This window comes from Amblyomma mixtum, chromosome 5 (genome assembly GCF_055824585.1).
Source record: "Amblyomma mixtum isolate Tamu chromosome 5, ASM5582458v1, whole genome shotgun sequence".
In the NCBI taxonomy this organism is placed as follows: Eukaryota; Metazoa; Arthropoda; class Arachnida; order Ixodida; family Ixodidae; genus Amblyomma; species Amblyomma mixtum.
This window is the reverse complement of record NC_143016.1, coordinates 141,691,457-141,704,970: the sequence shown is the minus strand read 5'-3', so window position 1 is coordinate 141,704,970 and position 13,514 is coordinate 141,691,457. Positions and strand designations below refer to the sequence as shown.

General features: G+C 46.7%; 1 long non-coding RNA gene across 1 annotated transcript in view; it reads left to right on the top strand.

Annotated features, from left to right (window-relative positions):
• LOC149343926 (uncharacterized) overlaps positions 1 to 10,512 on the top strand; it is a 34,309-nt gene extending 23,797 nt beyond the window's left edge. Inside the window, exon 4 of the long non-coding RNA XR_016283160.1 lies at positions 10,303 to 10,512. This is a non-coding gene — a long non-coding RNA (uncharacterized LOC149343926). The remainder of the gene's footprint in view (positions 1 to 10,302) is intronic.
• Positions 10,513 to 13,514: the final 3,002 nt, after the last annotated feature.

Here is a 13,514-nt window from a genome sequence, read left to right as displayed (position 1 = left end):
ACAGTCGACGAGCTGAATATGGCCAAGGTATTCGCCACGGAGAATATGTAGGAGCTCAGAAAAGGGTTGGAGATCGGGATCAGGCGGCAGCCGTCTTCAACACGGAGCACAGCGAATAGCAGAGGAATACCGTGACGTGAATGACGACGGCGCTATCAGGTGCAGTGAGGAAGGAGACAGGGATGGGCACCGATGGTTTGGTTTGGTTTATTGGGTTTAACGTCCCAAAGCAACTCACGCTATCAGGGATGCCTTAGTGAAGGGCTCCGGAGATTTCGACCACCTGGTCTTCTTTAACGTTCACTGACATCGCACAGTACATGGGCCTCTAGAATTTCGCCTTCATCGAAATTCGGCCGCCGCAGTCGGGATCGAACCCGCGTGTTTCGGGTCAGCAGCCGAGTGCCGCAACAACTCAGCCACCGCGACGGGGCGGATGGAGACAGATGAGCACGAAGGAATCTCGACGTTTACTCCCCGAAGATGTGTCAGGCAAAGCAGCGCCGCAGGGGAGAAGTTCGAGCGCGGCATGAGCGCAGTCGATGAGCGCTTGATGTTGGTAAGGTCCCAACCGAGTATAACGTCATGCGAGCACGATAATAGAGCGACGAACAGGAGAGTATATAAATAACCGTGAATGGCGACCCTGGCTGTGCAGGCGGCCAAAGGCGAGATATGCGGCGCAATAGCTGTATGAAGCGAAAATCCGGATAGCGGCGTCGTCACTTCGCGAATTTTGCGGCCCAGTTTTACATTCATCACACAAACAGCAGTTTCATTATCGACAAGGGCCAAGGCGGTGAGGCTCCCCATAGAAACGTCGAACACATTCGCAGGGGACAAATGAGGCCTTAAATGTTCCACCGAATACGCAGTTCTTGCCTCGGGAACTGCGGCAACTAGTTTTCCCGGGGAGTAGCGGAATAACGGCGCAGTGGCTAAACTGAGCGCCACTGCGAGGATGGCGAATGGCGGCGAGCATACGGGAGGCGACGGGATGCATCGAGTGTTCGGCAGACGACAGATGTAGAGGGGGCTGTGGTTCCTCGTAGACGTAGGTTCGAAGGTCACCCATGGGTGCTAGCCCACAGCGACAACAAAGACGCACAACGGGAAAAGGGAGACTACATGCATAACAAATCGGAAGGTTGTCACGGGTGCGCCAATTGTTAACAAGAGCAGGGGGCGGCCGGTTTGGAAAGGCGGGCGTCGGCGTTGGAGGATAAAATGGTACAAACGCGTTAGCCCTTGGCCTTCCAACGGCTTGGGCGTATGTGAGCGGCGCCGCAGAAACAGGAGCCGGCGGAGAAACAGGTCGTAGCGCTTCTCGCGAATCACAGTCTGGAGGGTCGGAGCCAGATTGAAGGGAGGTCCCTGAACGCCGTGAAGAAGTGACAGCTGTCGAGCCACATCCACACGCACAGCCTTTTTTCTGGTCAAGCAGCGAGCTGTGAGAGGTCGGCACAGCGAGGCAGACGGAGCCCCGGGCAGCGAGGCAGCGAGGCCCCGGGCAGACGGAGCGAATTCTGTCCTGCCAACGTCAAAAAAGGTCCGCCGGCCTCTGGGTCGGCCGCACGCAAGGATTCCCCCAGTCGGGAGAGGCGTCCACTCATCCATCACAACAGTGGGTTCTGCACGGTGCCCCAAAGCCTCCAGTGAGGCGACGGACGCAACACCAAGCTCTCCTCCACAGCAGCGGCGGCGGAGCTCTCTGGAACGAAAAAAGAGAAAAATCCCAATAACTGGCCCTAGATAAATAGAGACCTAGTTGTTCAATATAATCCCAAAGAAATCAAAATGGCATTCCTAATACACTGGAATTGTAGGGTGTTAATTAACAACTTAAATGGGATCAAAGACATCTTAGCCACTTTCTCACCTGTGGCCTTATGTGTTCAAGAAACAAACTTAGGACCCCAACAAACAAAGGTACTCAGGAAACAGTCTTTCGCCGCGACCAAGAAAACACAAGCCGGCTCACAGGTGGCGTTGCCATCATAGTAAAAAATGCTGTCCAAGCTCGTGAACTTCAACTAAAAACTAAATTTGAAGCAGCAGCAGCCACACTGTTCACACACGAAATATTAACAATGTGTTGTATATATCTTGATCCTCACTGAACAGCAACAATACATGTATTAGAAGATCTTTTAGAGCAGCTACGGGAGCCGTATCTAGTAGTTGGCGATTTTAACGCACATTGATCCATCTGAGGGAGTGAAAAAACGGACAGCCGAGCTCATATTACAGCGTATTTTATATTGAACAATAACATTTGTCCGTTGAATTCCGATACAATCATACGCTGCTCCCCATCCACAGGTAAAATGAGCTGTTTAGATTTCTCTTTCACCTCTCCATCTTTTTTACCGATTTTAAATGGGTTGAAATTGACAATCTATATAGCAGCGATCACCTCCCCATAATAATAAATTTATTATCTGCACCACAATTCATCCCAACCCAACCGCGACATTGAAAGCTTCCTTTAGCCGACTGGCAACTTTTAAGAGCATAAGTCACATTATAAGAAATAGTTTTATAAAATCTTGATATCAATGAAATGAATGAAAAGTTCACAAATTGTATATTAGCTGCCGCAAATTTACCTAACCCTAAGTATTCTGGAATGGTGCAGCAAAATTACAAAGTGTGGCGGACACAAGATTGTACGGATGCAAAAAATCGTCAAAATAAACCCTGGGGTATTTTTCGCAGATACCCCCCACAAGAGAACCTCGTAAATTTTAAAACGGCATGAGATAAAGCTCGGTACGTTGGTCGTACTGCCGAGTAAGTATGACGGCAGGCTTATGTCTCATCCATAAACAGTCAATTCACATCGAAAAACAATGCGCGAGCAGGCAAGAAAATTAATTGATAGTTTCTTACTGTTCACAGTTACACTTTTGAAAACACCTAGTGGAGAAACGAGTCTAAGGTAACAGGCAGATATATTAGGGTAGCACTTAGCTGCAGTTTCTAGTTTGTCACATTATACCTAGTCATTTCTAAAGCAGAAAAATATAGCCGAAAAGCAACGACTCCCACCAAGTGGAGGTACTAAGCAACAATACAATAGATTAATTACCCTCCAGGAAATAAATAGACTACTCTCTGCCGGGAAAAATACTGCTCCAGGACCAGATCAAATACACTATGAAATGCTGGACAAGATTTACCAGCCCTCTTCTCCAGCACACGTTTCTGTCACCTACCCCCACTCAAATTCACGCACTTGTGACCGTCGATGTTCGCAAGGCCTTCAACGGTGTTTGCCACGACCACATCCTTTCCCAACTCTCCTCCCTAGACTGTGGCTCCCGCATGTATTGTTATATCCGCTCATTCCTCTCTAAACGTGTCGCTCGCTTTCGAGTCGACACCTTTCTGTCCGACCCCCACAACCTCACCCGAGGCACTCCTCAAGGTGCTGTTCTCTCTCCTACCCTTTTCAATATTGCTATGGCCCCTCTCGCCTCCCAGCTAGCTGAAATTCCCGACCTGCATCATATATTTTACGCCGATGACATCACTCTCTGGTGTTCGTCTGGCTCTCCCGGTCACGTACAGGACACCCTGTAACGTGGCCTAGATCTCATCGACTCCTTTCTCACCACTGCTGGCCTCTCTCCTGCTCCTGAAAAATCCGAGCTCCTTCTCCTCAACCATTCCTCATTTCAGCGCTCACACAACCAATTCGTCTCTCTGCACCTTTCTGGCTCTCCCATTCCTGTCGTCACGCAGTGCAAAGTTCTTGGCTTTCCTTTGCATGCAGCCAAGAACGTGCAAGCCCTCCACCGTGCTGTCACCACCTGCCACTCCGTAACTCACCTCCTGCGGCGTGTGGTCACTCGGCGCTAAGGTCTCCACGAGGCTCATGCGTGCCGAGTTGCCCACGCGCTGGCCCTCAACAAGGTCTTGTACTTTGCACCCTACGTTTCCTTCAATCAGACTCAACTTAACGCTCTTGAGACTGCCCTTGTGGGCCTCTACAAGGCGGCTCTCAACCTCCCTATCACTACCTCTACTGCAAAGATCTTTGCAACAGGCCTCTTTCATCCTCTCCGTTCTCTGCTCTCTCTCCATCATGACTCGCAGATTGCCCGGCTTTCTCTTACCCGTCAGGGTCAGTGGTTACTGACTCAAGCGGGTATCTCGCCCATTCCCTGCGCCCCGTTTACCTCTCCTATTCCCACCCCGGCTCCAAATCTTCGGATCCTCCCTCTTCCGTCCAACATGTCCCCCGTTCTGCACGCCGGCCGTCGTCATGCGGCCGCACAGCACCATTCCCCTCTCTTTGATACCCAGGGTGTAGCTTACACGGATGCCTCCTTCGTGGCTCCTCGAGGTTCCTGCGGCTACGCCCTGTACCACCCCCACCTCCCCGCTCCTGAAACTCACACTAGCGGACCGTTTGTACGCCCTCCGGATGCATTGTCCCTCGAGGTCCTCGCCATTGCGCATGCCCTCCAGTCATTTGCCCTCCTTCCCTCTCTTCAAGAGTACACAGTCTATTCAGACTCACAAACCGCTATACACCACATACAGAAACGCACCCTAACCCCTTCTCTTCAACAGGAGGTCGAACGAGCGGTCTCCGCTTTGCAGCCTTCCATCGTTTTCCTCCGCTGGGTCCCTGGGCAGTCAGGGATTGACGGCAATGAGCTGGCTCATCAGCTCGCCCGTGACACACTTTTCCGGGCACTGTTGATCCCCTGGCCCAAGCCCTCGGAGGACGGTGGGAGACTCACCCTTCGCCGCACCATAAAAGAGGTCTACCTCGAGCTCCGCCTCGACAAACGCCTTTACCCTCCCCCTCATCCATCACTCACAGTGCCGGAGGCTCGCCTTCTTCGGCAAGTTCAAATGAATGCAATCATCACCCCGTCTCGCCTCTTTCTCTATCGCTATCGATTGGACCCTTCCTGTCCCAACTGCCCCTGTATCTATGCGGACCTTGCCCATTACCTCTTCTATTGCCCGGCTGCTCAGCAGTCGGGTTCCTACCCCCCACCTTCTTTATCCATCACCACCTGGCTCGATAGGCTTGGCGCTGAAGGGGAGGAAGAACAGCGACTTCTGGTCGCCCAGGCGGTCGATATGCTCGGCCTGTAAATTTTGGCCGAATAAACGTCTTCTACTACTACTACTACCAGCCCTTCCGTAGAGGCACTTTTAAGATTGTTTAACAGTGTTTGGGTATCGGGTAAACACCATTTCATAAACCTAGGAAACCACCAACCTATCCTAGCAGTTATAGACCCATAGCCCTGACCAGCTGCCTCACCAAATTCTTTGAAAATGTCCTTAATATAAAGTTAACTTTTGTCCTTCTATCCGGTGAACTTCTTGACAGCCATCAGTGTGGTTTTAAAAAGCGATTCTCCACTACAGATCACCTGGTTCCTCTCAAGAACACTGTTCGAGAAGCTTTTTTTTCCCAAGCAGCACTGTCTTCCTGTCTTTTTTTATTTGAAGAGTACACATGATACTGCGTTGAGGTTCGTCATTCTTCAGGACTTACCTGAGCTTAGCCTCCGCGGCAGGATGTTAAACTGTCTAAAAGACTTTTTATCTAACTGTTCCTTCCATGTACACCTTGGTTCAACCCTTTCGAAAAATTTCATCCGGGAGAAGAGGGTACCTCAGGGGTGTATTTTAAGCACCACGCTCTTTATTGTAAAAATCAACTCTCCAAGTAAAATAATCAGAAGTTCAGTTATGTACTCCATTATATGCGTTCGACCTCCAGATATATTGCACATCCTCTTACATATCAACATGTGAAAGACAAATACAGTTAACAATAACATAGGCAGACAGAAATGGTTTCCGGTTTTCTCCGAAGAAAACAGTGGCCATTTTTTTCTCACTCAAACGATGTGTACAGGCAGATCCCATCCTATATCTTAATGAAATAGAGTTACCCATAAAAAATGAACGTAAATTTCCAGGCATAACATTTGACAGAAAACTCACTTTCCTGAATACATGGTAATTGTGTGTTTCGCGCAACTACCATGTCTGAAGTATTCAACCAACTATAGCCCGACAACACGTTCTACTCACTTTCCAGCCTCACGTAAACGCACTTAAAAATAAAGCCTCCCGATTCCTTAATATACTTAAAGTACTCTCCGGAAAACACTGTGGTTCTGATAGGACATGTCTTTTACAAATTTACGGCTCTGCAGTGCGCTGTTCTCTGGACTATGAATCCTTAGTATATGGGTCAGCGAGAGCATCATACCTGAAACGACTGGAGCCTGTACATAATTTTGGTTTGCGTCTTTCTACTGGTGCATACAGGATGTCACCCGTCAATTGTCTTTATTTAGAAACTAAAGAAACATCACTTACAGACAGAAGAAAACTGTTCACGTGTTTATACATTTGAAAAATTCATTCACCCCCTCAACACATCTGCCGCGAAATAGTCGCAAAGTGCCCATCAAGAACACTATTTAACCACAAACCGCAGACAACTAGGCCACTACTCTTGCGTTTGGAAGAGATGTGCGAAAACCTCGGCATACTAGGTATATTACCTGGCATTACTCCAAGACGAGATCCATTACCTCCATAGTGCCTTTATCCTGCAATCTCCGATTTCACTCTTCCGAAGTTCCGCAAAAAACAAACTCCAGAGCAGCATATAATACAAGAATTTCTTGCACTTGAGGGAAATTACAGTACTTTCCCACCTTTGTGTATAGAAAGCTCAAAAAGAGACGTTTACGTTGGAGGCGCTGTGGTACAAGGGAACTGGAATGAAATAGTAAGGCTTCCCAAAGCGCATTAATCTTCACTGCGGAATGTTACACCGGCTGTGCAGCCACTCAACAAATAGTAAACGAGAAGCTCACTAACAGCATTATTTACACAGAATAAGTTTCTTACTTGTTCGCACTCTAGAAATTCAATCACTCCGTTACTTGGTGTCCTCATATATATCATAGTAATGGCCACAGCTCAACAACAAAACGTAAAACTCTGCTAAAAGGCAATGCGAGAGCAGATAAAAGGCAATGCGAGAGCAGATTTCTGCACTGCTCATGTTCCTGACAAGCAAATAAGAAAAGCAAATATAATGTCTGAAGATTGCTTTAGCTTATTTCATCGTAACACAAGACAAAGATAGCAGTCCATATGGAAAAAAGAAGCAAATAACAAATTGCACTTAGTAAAGTCGATTTTAAAGTCCCTGCACCCGCAAAGAACGTTTCAAAGAAGTGATTATCGGTGGTCTTCGTATAGGGCACACGCACTTCACTCATAATTTCCTACTAACAAAACAATACACGGTACAATGTGGATTATGCGAAGATGAGCTTACAATGAACCATGTTTTATTTTCACGCACAAAACTACAAAAACTGAAGAATGAGATTTTTACAGTTTTTTATATTCCCTAATACCATTCCATCCAAGTTTGCTCTTAGGTGAATATGCACTTGGCATTTCACAGATTTTTAAGCTTTTAATTATAGTAGGTGTTTTAAACAAATGGTAGATATAATAAAATATGGTCAGTTTTTTTACAACAAGCAGATGTTTTCAACCACACCTCAGCCGCTCTCTCGTCCTGAGAAGAAGGATGAGGTCTTTATTCGGTTTGTTGAGAGCCTCGACACCTTGCGCAGCCAGGGATGGTTGCAGAGTTTACCCGACATTCTTTACAGCTTTTACTAATGGCCATTTTTTTAAATATCTTTTTTTTTGGCATCCCTGGTTAGTGAAAATGACATTTTAGGCCCTCTACACCACCGGTAACTTCATTTTTATAAAATTCTGTAGAAAACATTTCTATAGCTTGTGCTTGGCGCATGATGGCCTTAGCTGCTTATGTGCCATTAAACACAACACAATTGTTTCACTGGTACAAAATTAGTAAAGAAATTAGGGTGTCTACTCAAGTTCAAAGACTTAATACAACAGACTAGGATGTAGCCAAACAGTTTAAACGAAAAACATTAAAGAAGAAACGCTGGTATCATTCAAATATGATTCAAGCTTCTCCAAACGTTTAGGTGTTAACAGCCCATGCCACCTCTGCAGATAAGCTGTCCCGTCTCAGGAAGGAGGGAGGAGAGTTGAATAAAGAAAGAAATTGGTGGGCGGAAAAACCACATTTAATTTGGTGATAAAACTGCGGTAACCAGGCCGCAAGCTGCATTGCGAAAGCATAATGAACCGTGGTATAGTTTATAGGATTAAAGAGCCGGCCATAACTTCTGATGGCGTGAAAGGAGAGTTGGTATAGCCTTGTTACCATAGTCAGATATTGTCATTAATTAGCTACAAGGGTTCATGCACAGTTTTGCCTTGCTTATAAGGGATCCAGCAAGCGTGTTAGATTCGTATTCCGGGCGATGCATGTGCGCTGAAATCGAGACGAGAAGTATGCAGCGTTTTCCAGAACTGTTTTTATGATTAGGTAGTACAAGCTAGATTTGAGGAAAATTCGAGATTATGACCTCTGCTGATAAAACCTTTGAGGAAGGTACGCACAATCCTATATATTTCGTTCATCATACATGATCTGTTGCGACGATTGTATCGAAGCTGGAATCAGGAAGGTAGGTGACGGTTTTTTTAAAATTTATACACTACATCCCTAAGCTGCCTAAGTCCACCTAAATGTCCGCCTATTGTTCTGCAGTACGCTTGACCTACAGACTCGCAATTATCAAGGAATACGTGCACCACGCCATGAAAAACGCGCAGTTTTTTGGTATGTTCGGTTGCAGATGCACAAGCTGACAAAATTGAGGTACTGGCGTCATTCACTGCAGCATTCTATCCTACCAGTTGTCATAGCGGTCATCAGGTCGCCAGCAATAACTTAATGAAGGAACAGAAACAGCCGAAAATTGGAAAAAAATTTGTACTGATGAGAGCAGTGCATTTTCTGTGAACAGCAGCGCCGCTATTGTTATGGATGTATCGCAGAAAAATTTACCGTCCTTCCCTGATTAGAACAGTGCCGAGCTCCGGCTTTGCCAGCACATAGCAAGTTACTCTCTTTTATAAACCAGACTTGTTCCTCCAAATTAGCTTTCTAACGGCAGGACTCGCGATCCTATTTAATGGCTTCGTCGGTGGACGTTGACCAAAACAAATTAAGATAAGATGTCTCACAAAGATGCGCAGCAAGTACACACGCTGCGTAGTGCCTTAGGTAAGCTGGCCGAAAGCTGGACAGCTTCAGACAAAATTGCTTGTGGTATGCGACGCGCCACAATCCTGCAGCATGAATGGATAGCGCTATTCTACCTTCACTGTCAGAACGAACGTATCCTGCGCTTAAGTTCAGCGTTTGTAATTAGGATGCATCAAGGTTCCTTTCAGACATCTCGTTAAAGTAATTGCTGTGAAATACAGTTGGTACCTGCACATTACGAAAAAGTATTCCTTTAGCACAGCCACGCCAGCTTTGAGTCGAGAAGAAGAAAAGCTCGTTTAACTTTGAGCTAAGTCGGAGACTTGAATCATTGCTGAGACGTTGGCATTTCGATATATCTTATTTAGGAGGGAAAAACCGCTCAGATACAAAGGTTGAGAACGCTGTGAGACTATTTTGACTTATGGCAGAGGCGTTGGCATTTTGATACATCTTATTTAGGAGGGAAAAACGGCGCAGAAACAGAGGATGAGAACGTTAAGAAGAAAACGAAGCGTACAGAACAGTAATGCCGGCTGCGAATAGGACATGGAGATACTACCATTAGCGCGGGCCGTAAATGGCGCCTTCAGGAAGATTTCTTAATCCGCACAATTTTTACTCTAAATCAATTTCAGATATTAGGCTACGTAGTTGCTACCAACAAGAGATGTTTCTAGACTCATGGGGTGTCGCTAACGTTTTAGTGTATGAAGCGACTAAGTAAATGAGCCCTCATGTGTAGGTGCAGTTGCAGAGGCGAGTTAAATTTTTTTCCCGAGCGCATTTATTATGTAGTACCTTTTTCTACATTTTTATGTTAAGCAGCAAACCACGAAGAGGCTGAATAAAATGGCTATCAGCACTCCGTGCTCCTTTATAGCAAAAGCTGTTGTCCGATTTTTCTCCCACGCAATATTGAACGGAACCTCTGAAATCTAGATGCTTCCAATATTTGAGGGTCCTTCATAGAGCCCTTTACAAGTGACCTGCTTTTCAGCTGGGGATTTTCTGTTTAAAGGAGAGAGCATTGCACAAAGCTAACGTAGTTTTTTGTAGCACATATAAGGCGCTCGGCATCAACAAATAAATCTCTAAAACATTGCTGGCATTCATACAGACTTTCTGGAACGCAGGTCTGCCCATACGACCGTTTGTGCAAGTCGCCATGTTTCTGCGCCAATTGGAATTTTTACGGTTGCTATGGCATCTGTCGCCTCCCTGTCGTGCCCAATAAAAAAGGGCGCTAGAACATTGCGGCGACCACAAGCTTCCGACTTGGGATGATTTTTGCTCCTTTTACATTAAAAAACCTTCATCGTTGTTTGCCGGTAAATGTTCATCTCTTTTTAGAACATTACGCCATATTTTGTACATTACGATTTCTACTGATGGTTTGGTTTTGCAGAGGAATAATAAAGCTATTTAAGGCTGCTGGAATTGTGGCAGCAAAGGCTCGTAGGGTTAGAAAAATAACCGGAAACTAATGTGTTTCTAACCGCAAGAAGCAGGAAGAAATATTGACTAATCAAATTCAGATTGCCTGTTTACCTTTTGCCGGTTGGTGGCCCTTGTCAACGAGCTGTAATGCACCAAGATTTTGTTGGATGTAAGAAAATTTTTCTAATTTTATTATTTACTGAACGGACGATATTGATGTGTATTAACGGAGCGCGTACGCTTATATTCGAGACCAGTGAACTGATGGGAAGAAGTCATATTTGGCATTTTATTTTCTGGACTTCAAATGAACACAACCACCCAATCCTGCTAGTCGGGCGTTTTAATCCGCCTTTGCCGCATTCGTTATATGCACACCTTTACTATCAGCGCGAAGCCTTCATTTCATTTCATCGTTTACAGCGCGTGAAACCTCGGCCTGTACCGCGGAATCTTATGCACGCATCTGACCCAAATGAGCACAATCGGTGCGATGGCTGCTTGCAGGCTAAGGCTGGAGGGCATGTCTGTTGCCGAAGTGGCACATGCGAGCTCTAACCATGGCATCGGCATTTTAAATGAGCAAAAATATCTTCACCATGTTTGCTTACGCGCTGTTTGTACCAAAAGAGGCGTGGAGAGGCAAACAGAGGCTTATTGCAACAACAACGAAAAAAAAATTTTGCAAAGCTTGTAGATGTTTATTTTTTTCTCACTTTATCTTGAATTGATTTGGGCAAAGCGGTTATATATGCACCACGAAGAGCGATTTTTGTCATTGCAGTGTTGATAAGGGAAGCGCGGCGCCGCTGGTCAGAAGAAAACGAGCCGCGAACAAAACCTCCTAGCACACGCGCGGACGCGCAATAGGCTTAGTATGGCGTTGTTGACATCGAACCAGCCAGCACACCTGTTTCTACTGTATAAGGCTGCGAGAAACTTCAGAGTGATTACTTTCGGGAGTGCCGCCATGGACCGCCCGGAGAGGACCCAAGTGTCAGCTGATTCCAATTACGGAGTTTGGCCGGTCGGAGTGCAGGACTAAAACGAAGGGGCTGAGTTTAAGCAAAACCAGACCCCCTTTCCGAAGTGCCTGCACGTGTCAAACGCCGCCGCCGCGGGGAGAAGGACGTTATCTTCCCCAATTACCGTGACCATGCCGGGGAACAAAGGGCTTCGTTTCCTGTGGCTCTTTGGCGTGCCAGGTACCGCGACGAGCTGGTGGGCATCGTTGGAACGTCTCCAAGGACGAGGGACTACTTTGAGGACTTTTCGTGACAGCGCGTTCCGGCCTCGAGCGGCGGGTGTCATTTGATGAACAACAGATGTCGGTGACTCGCGGGACTTTCGGCTGGCCGGAAACCACAACCTACCGCAGTCGACGCCTCGACGGCAACCTTCTTTCCCTCGGACTGAACACATGACAGGGGCGTGACCCTAAGTGCGGTGTTCTGTTTGTGCGCCCAAGTGAAAGCTCTAGGCCCCTCCCACTACGGTGTGGGTGTCCTCAACCTAGGGACTTTAGGGAACAAGAAGGTGATAATAAAGTCGACAACGAATGCGGCAGAGGAGCCCCACTTCAGCTTCACTTCAGTCTTACTTCCATTCATCATGATGTAAAAATGTAAATAAACCCACTTGTAATCATCCTCCCATCACCCAACCTCTTCGCTCAACGGCACTCCTGTCCTGGTGGTGGTGGGAACGGGCGTCGGCTTGACCACGGTTCCGTCAAGCAGCGAGCAGCAGCAGCAGCTAGAAGCTAGCAGCGACTTCGAACTCCCCCCTATCTATCCAACAGCTTGCAGCCACTCGTTTTACGGGCCATTCTCCGCTCGATTACGTGGTTTTCCTTTTTCGCTTTGCCGCGACGGAACGCATGCAGTAACTAAAACTAAAGGTGAAATTTCTAATTCTGTTAGGCCTCACGGATTTTAAATAAAAAAAACTCAAGTTGTTGTTGCCGGAATCACATGCAGGTGACCAATCAGAAATTTTGTTCAGCCGCCAATTTTTCTGGTTACCAATGTTTCGTCTGTTTTCCGATAGCCTTGACAATTCAAATGTGCATTTTTACATCCCGAAAATGCTACTATCGAGATACGGCCCTCGAGGCGCGTTGCAAACAAAATGAATAGCACCAGCGTAGGCTTCTTCAGGATTCTAGAGAATTGATGCGCCCAAACAATAAAATGCGGCCTTTTAAAAATTTTATTAGAGTCTCAAAATTTCGTGATTGGCTAGGCAGGTGGGTTGCCAGCAGGTGGCTAGGCAGGTAGGCGGGACCACATGCAGTTAACACTGTTAGGTCCTTGTGTTGCCAACTTAGACGAAAAAGGCTGAGGCAGCCCATCAGCGACCTAAACCGGCCCTCTGTTTAAAATCTAGGAACTGATAGCCGAAATCGGTGTGCCTGTGTTCTTTCTGAATAGTTCCCATGTTGGGTTTTGGCGCAGTTACGCAGGCCCATATTCCCGTACCCCGCCTGATCGATTCCTTGCCGACTTCGGGAGGGGAAGCTGAATGCAACTAAGGGTTCTATGCTGGAAAAACCTTGAATAGTCCATAACGACGGTAGCCACGAAAAACTCGTGCTGGCCCTCCAGCGTGATCACCTAGAGAAAAGAGCAGGTATGCCTCTAAGCTACCAGGTTCAGATTCTAATCCCTTTCTCAGAGCATATATAACGCTAGCATTAGCTCTATCCGCGGACAAACTGCACAATTCGAGAATGCGGATGCCAACGAAGTTCCGTAGAACGGGCGAACAAGCCATTAAGCTCGGTTCTTACTTGTATGCATTTTTTTCATCAGGCTACCAATAAAGGGCTGTGTTTAAGCAGGGCGTTTGACGGCAAGCGTACATTTAATACATTATTCAGTTGACTTTGAAAGCGTGCCCTAGGCTC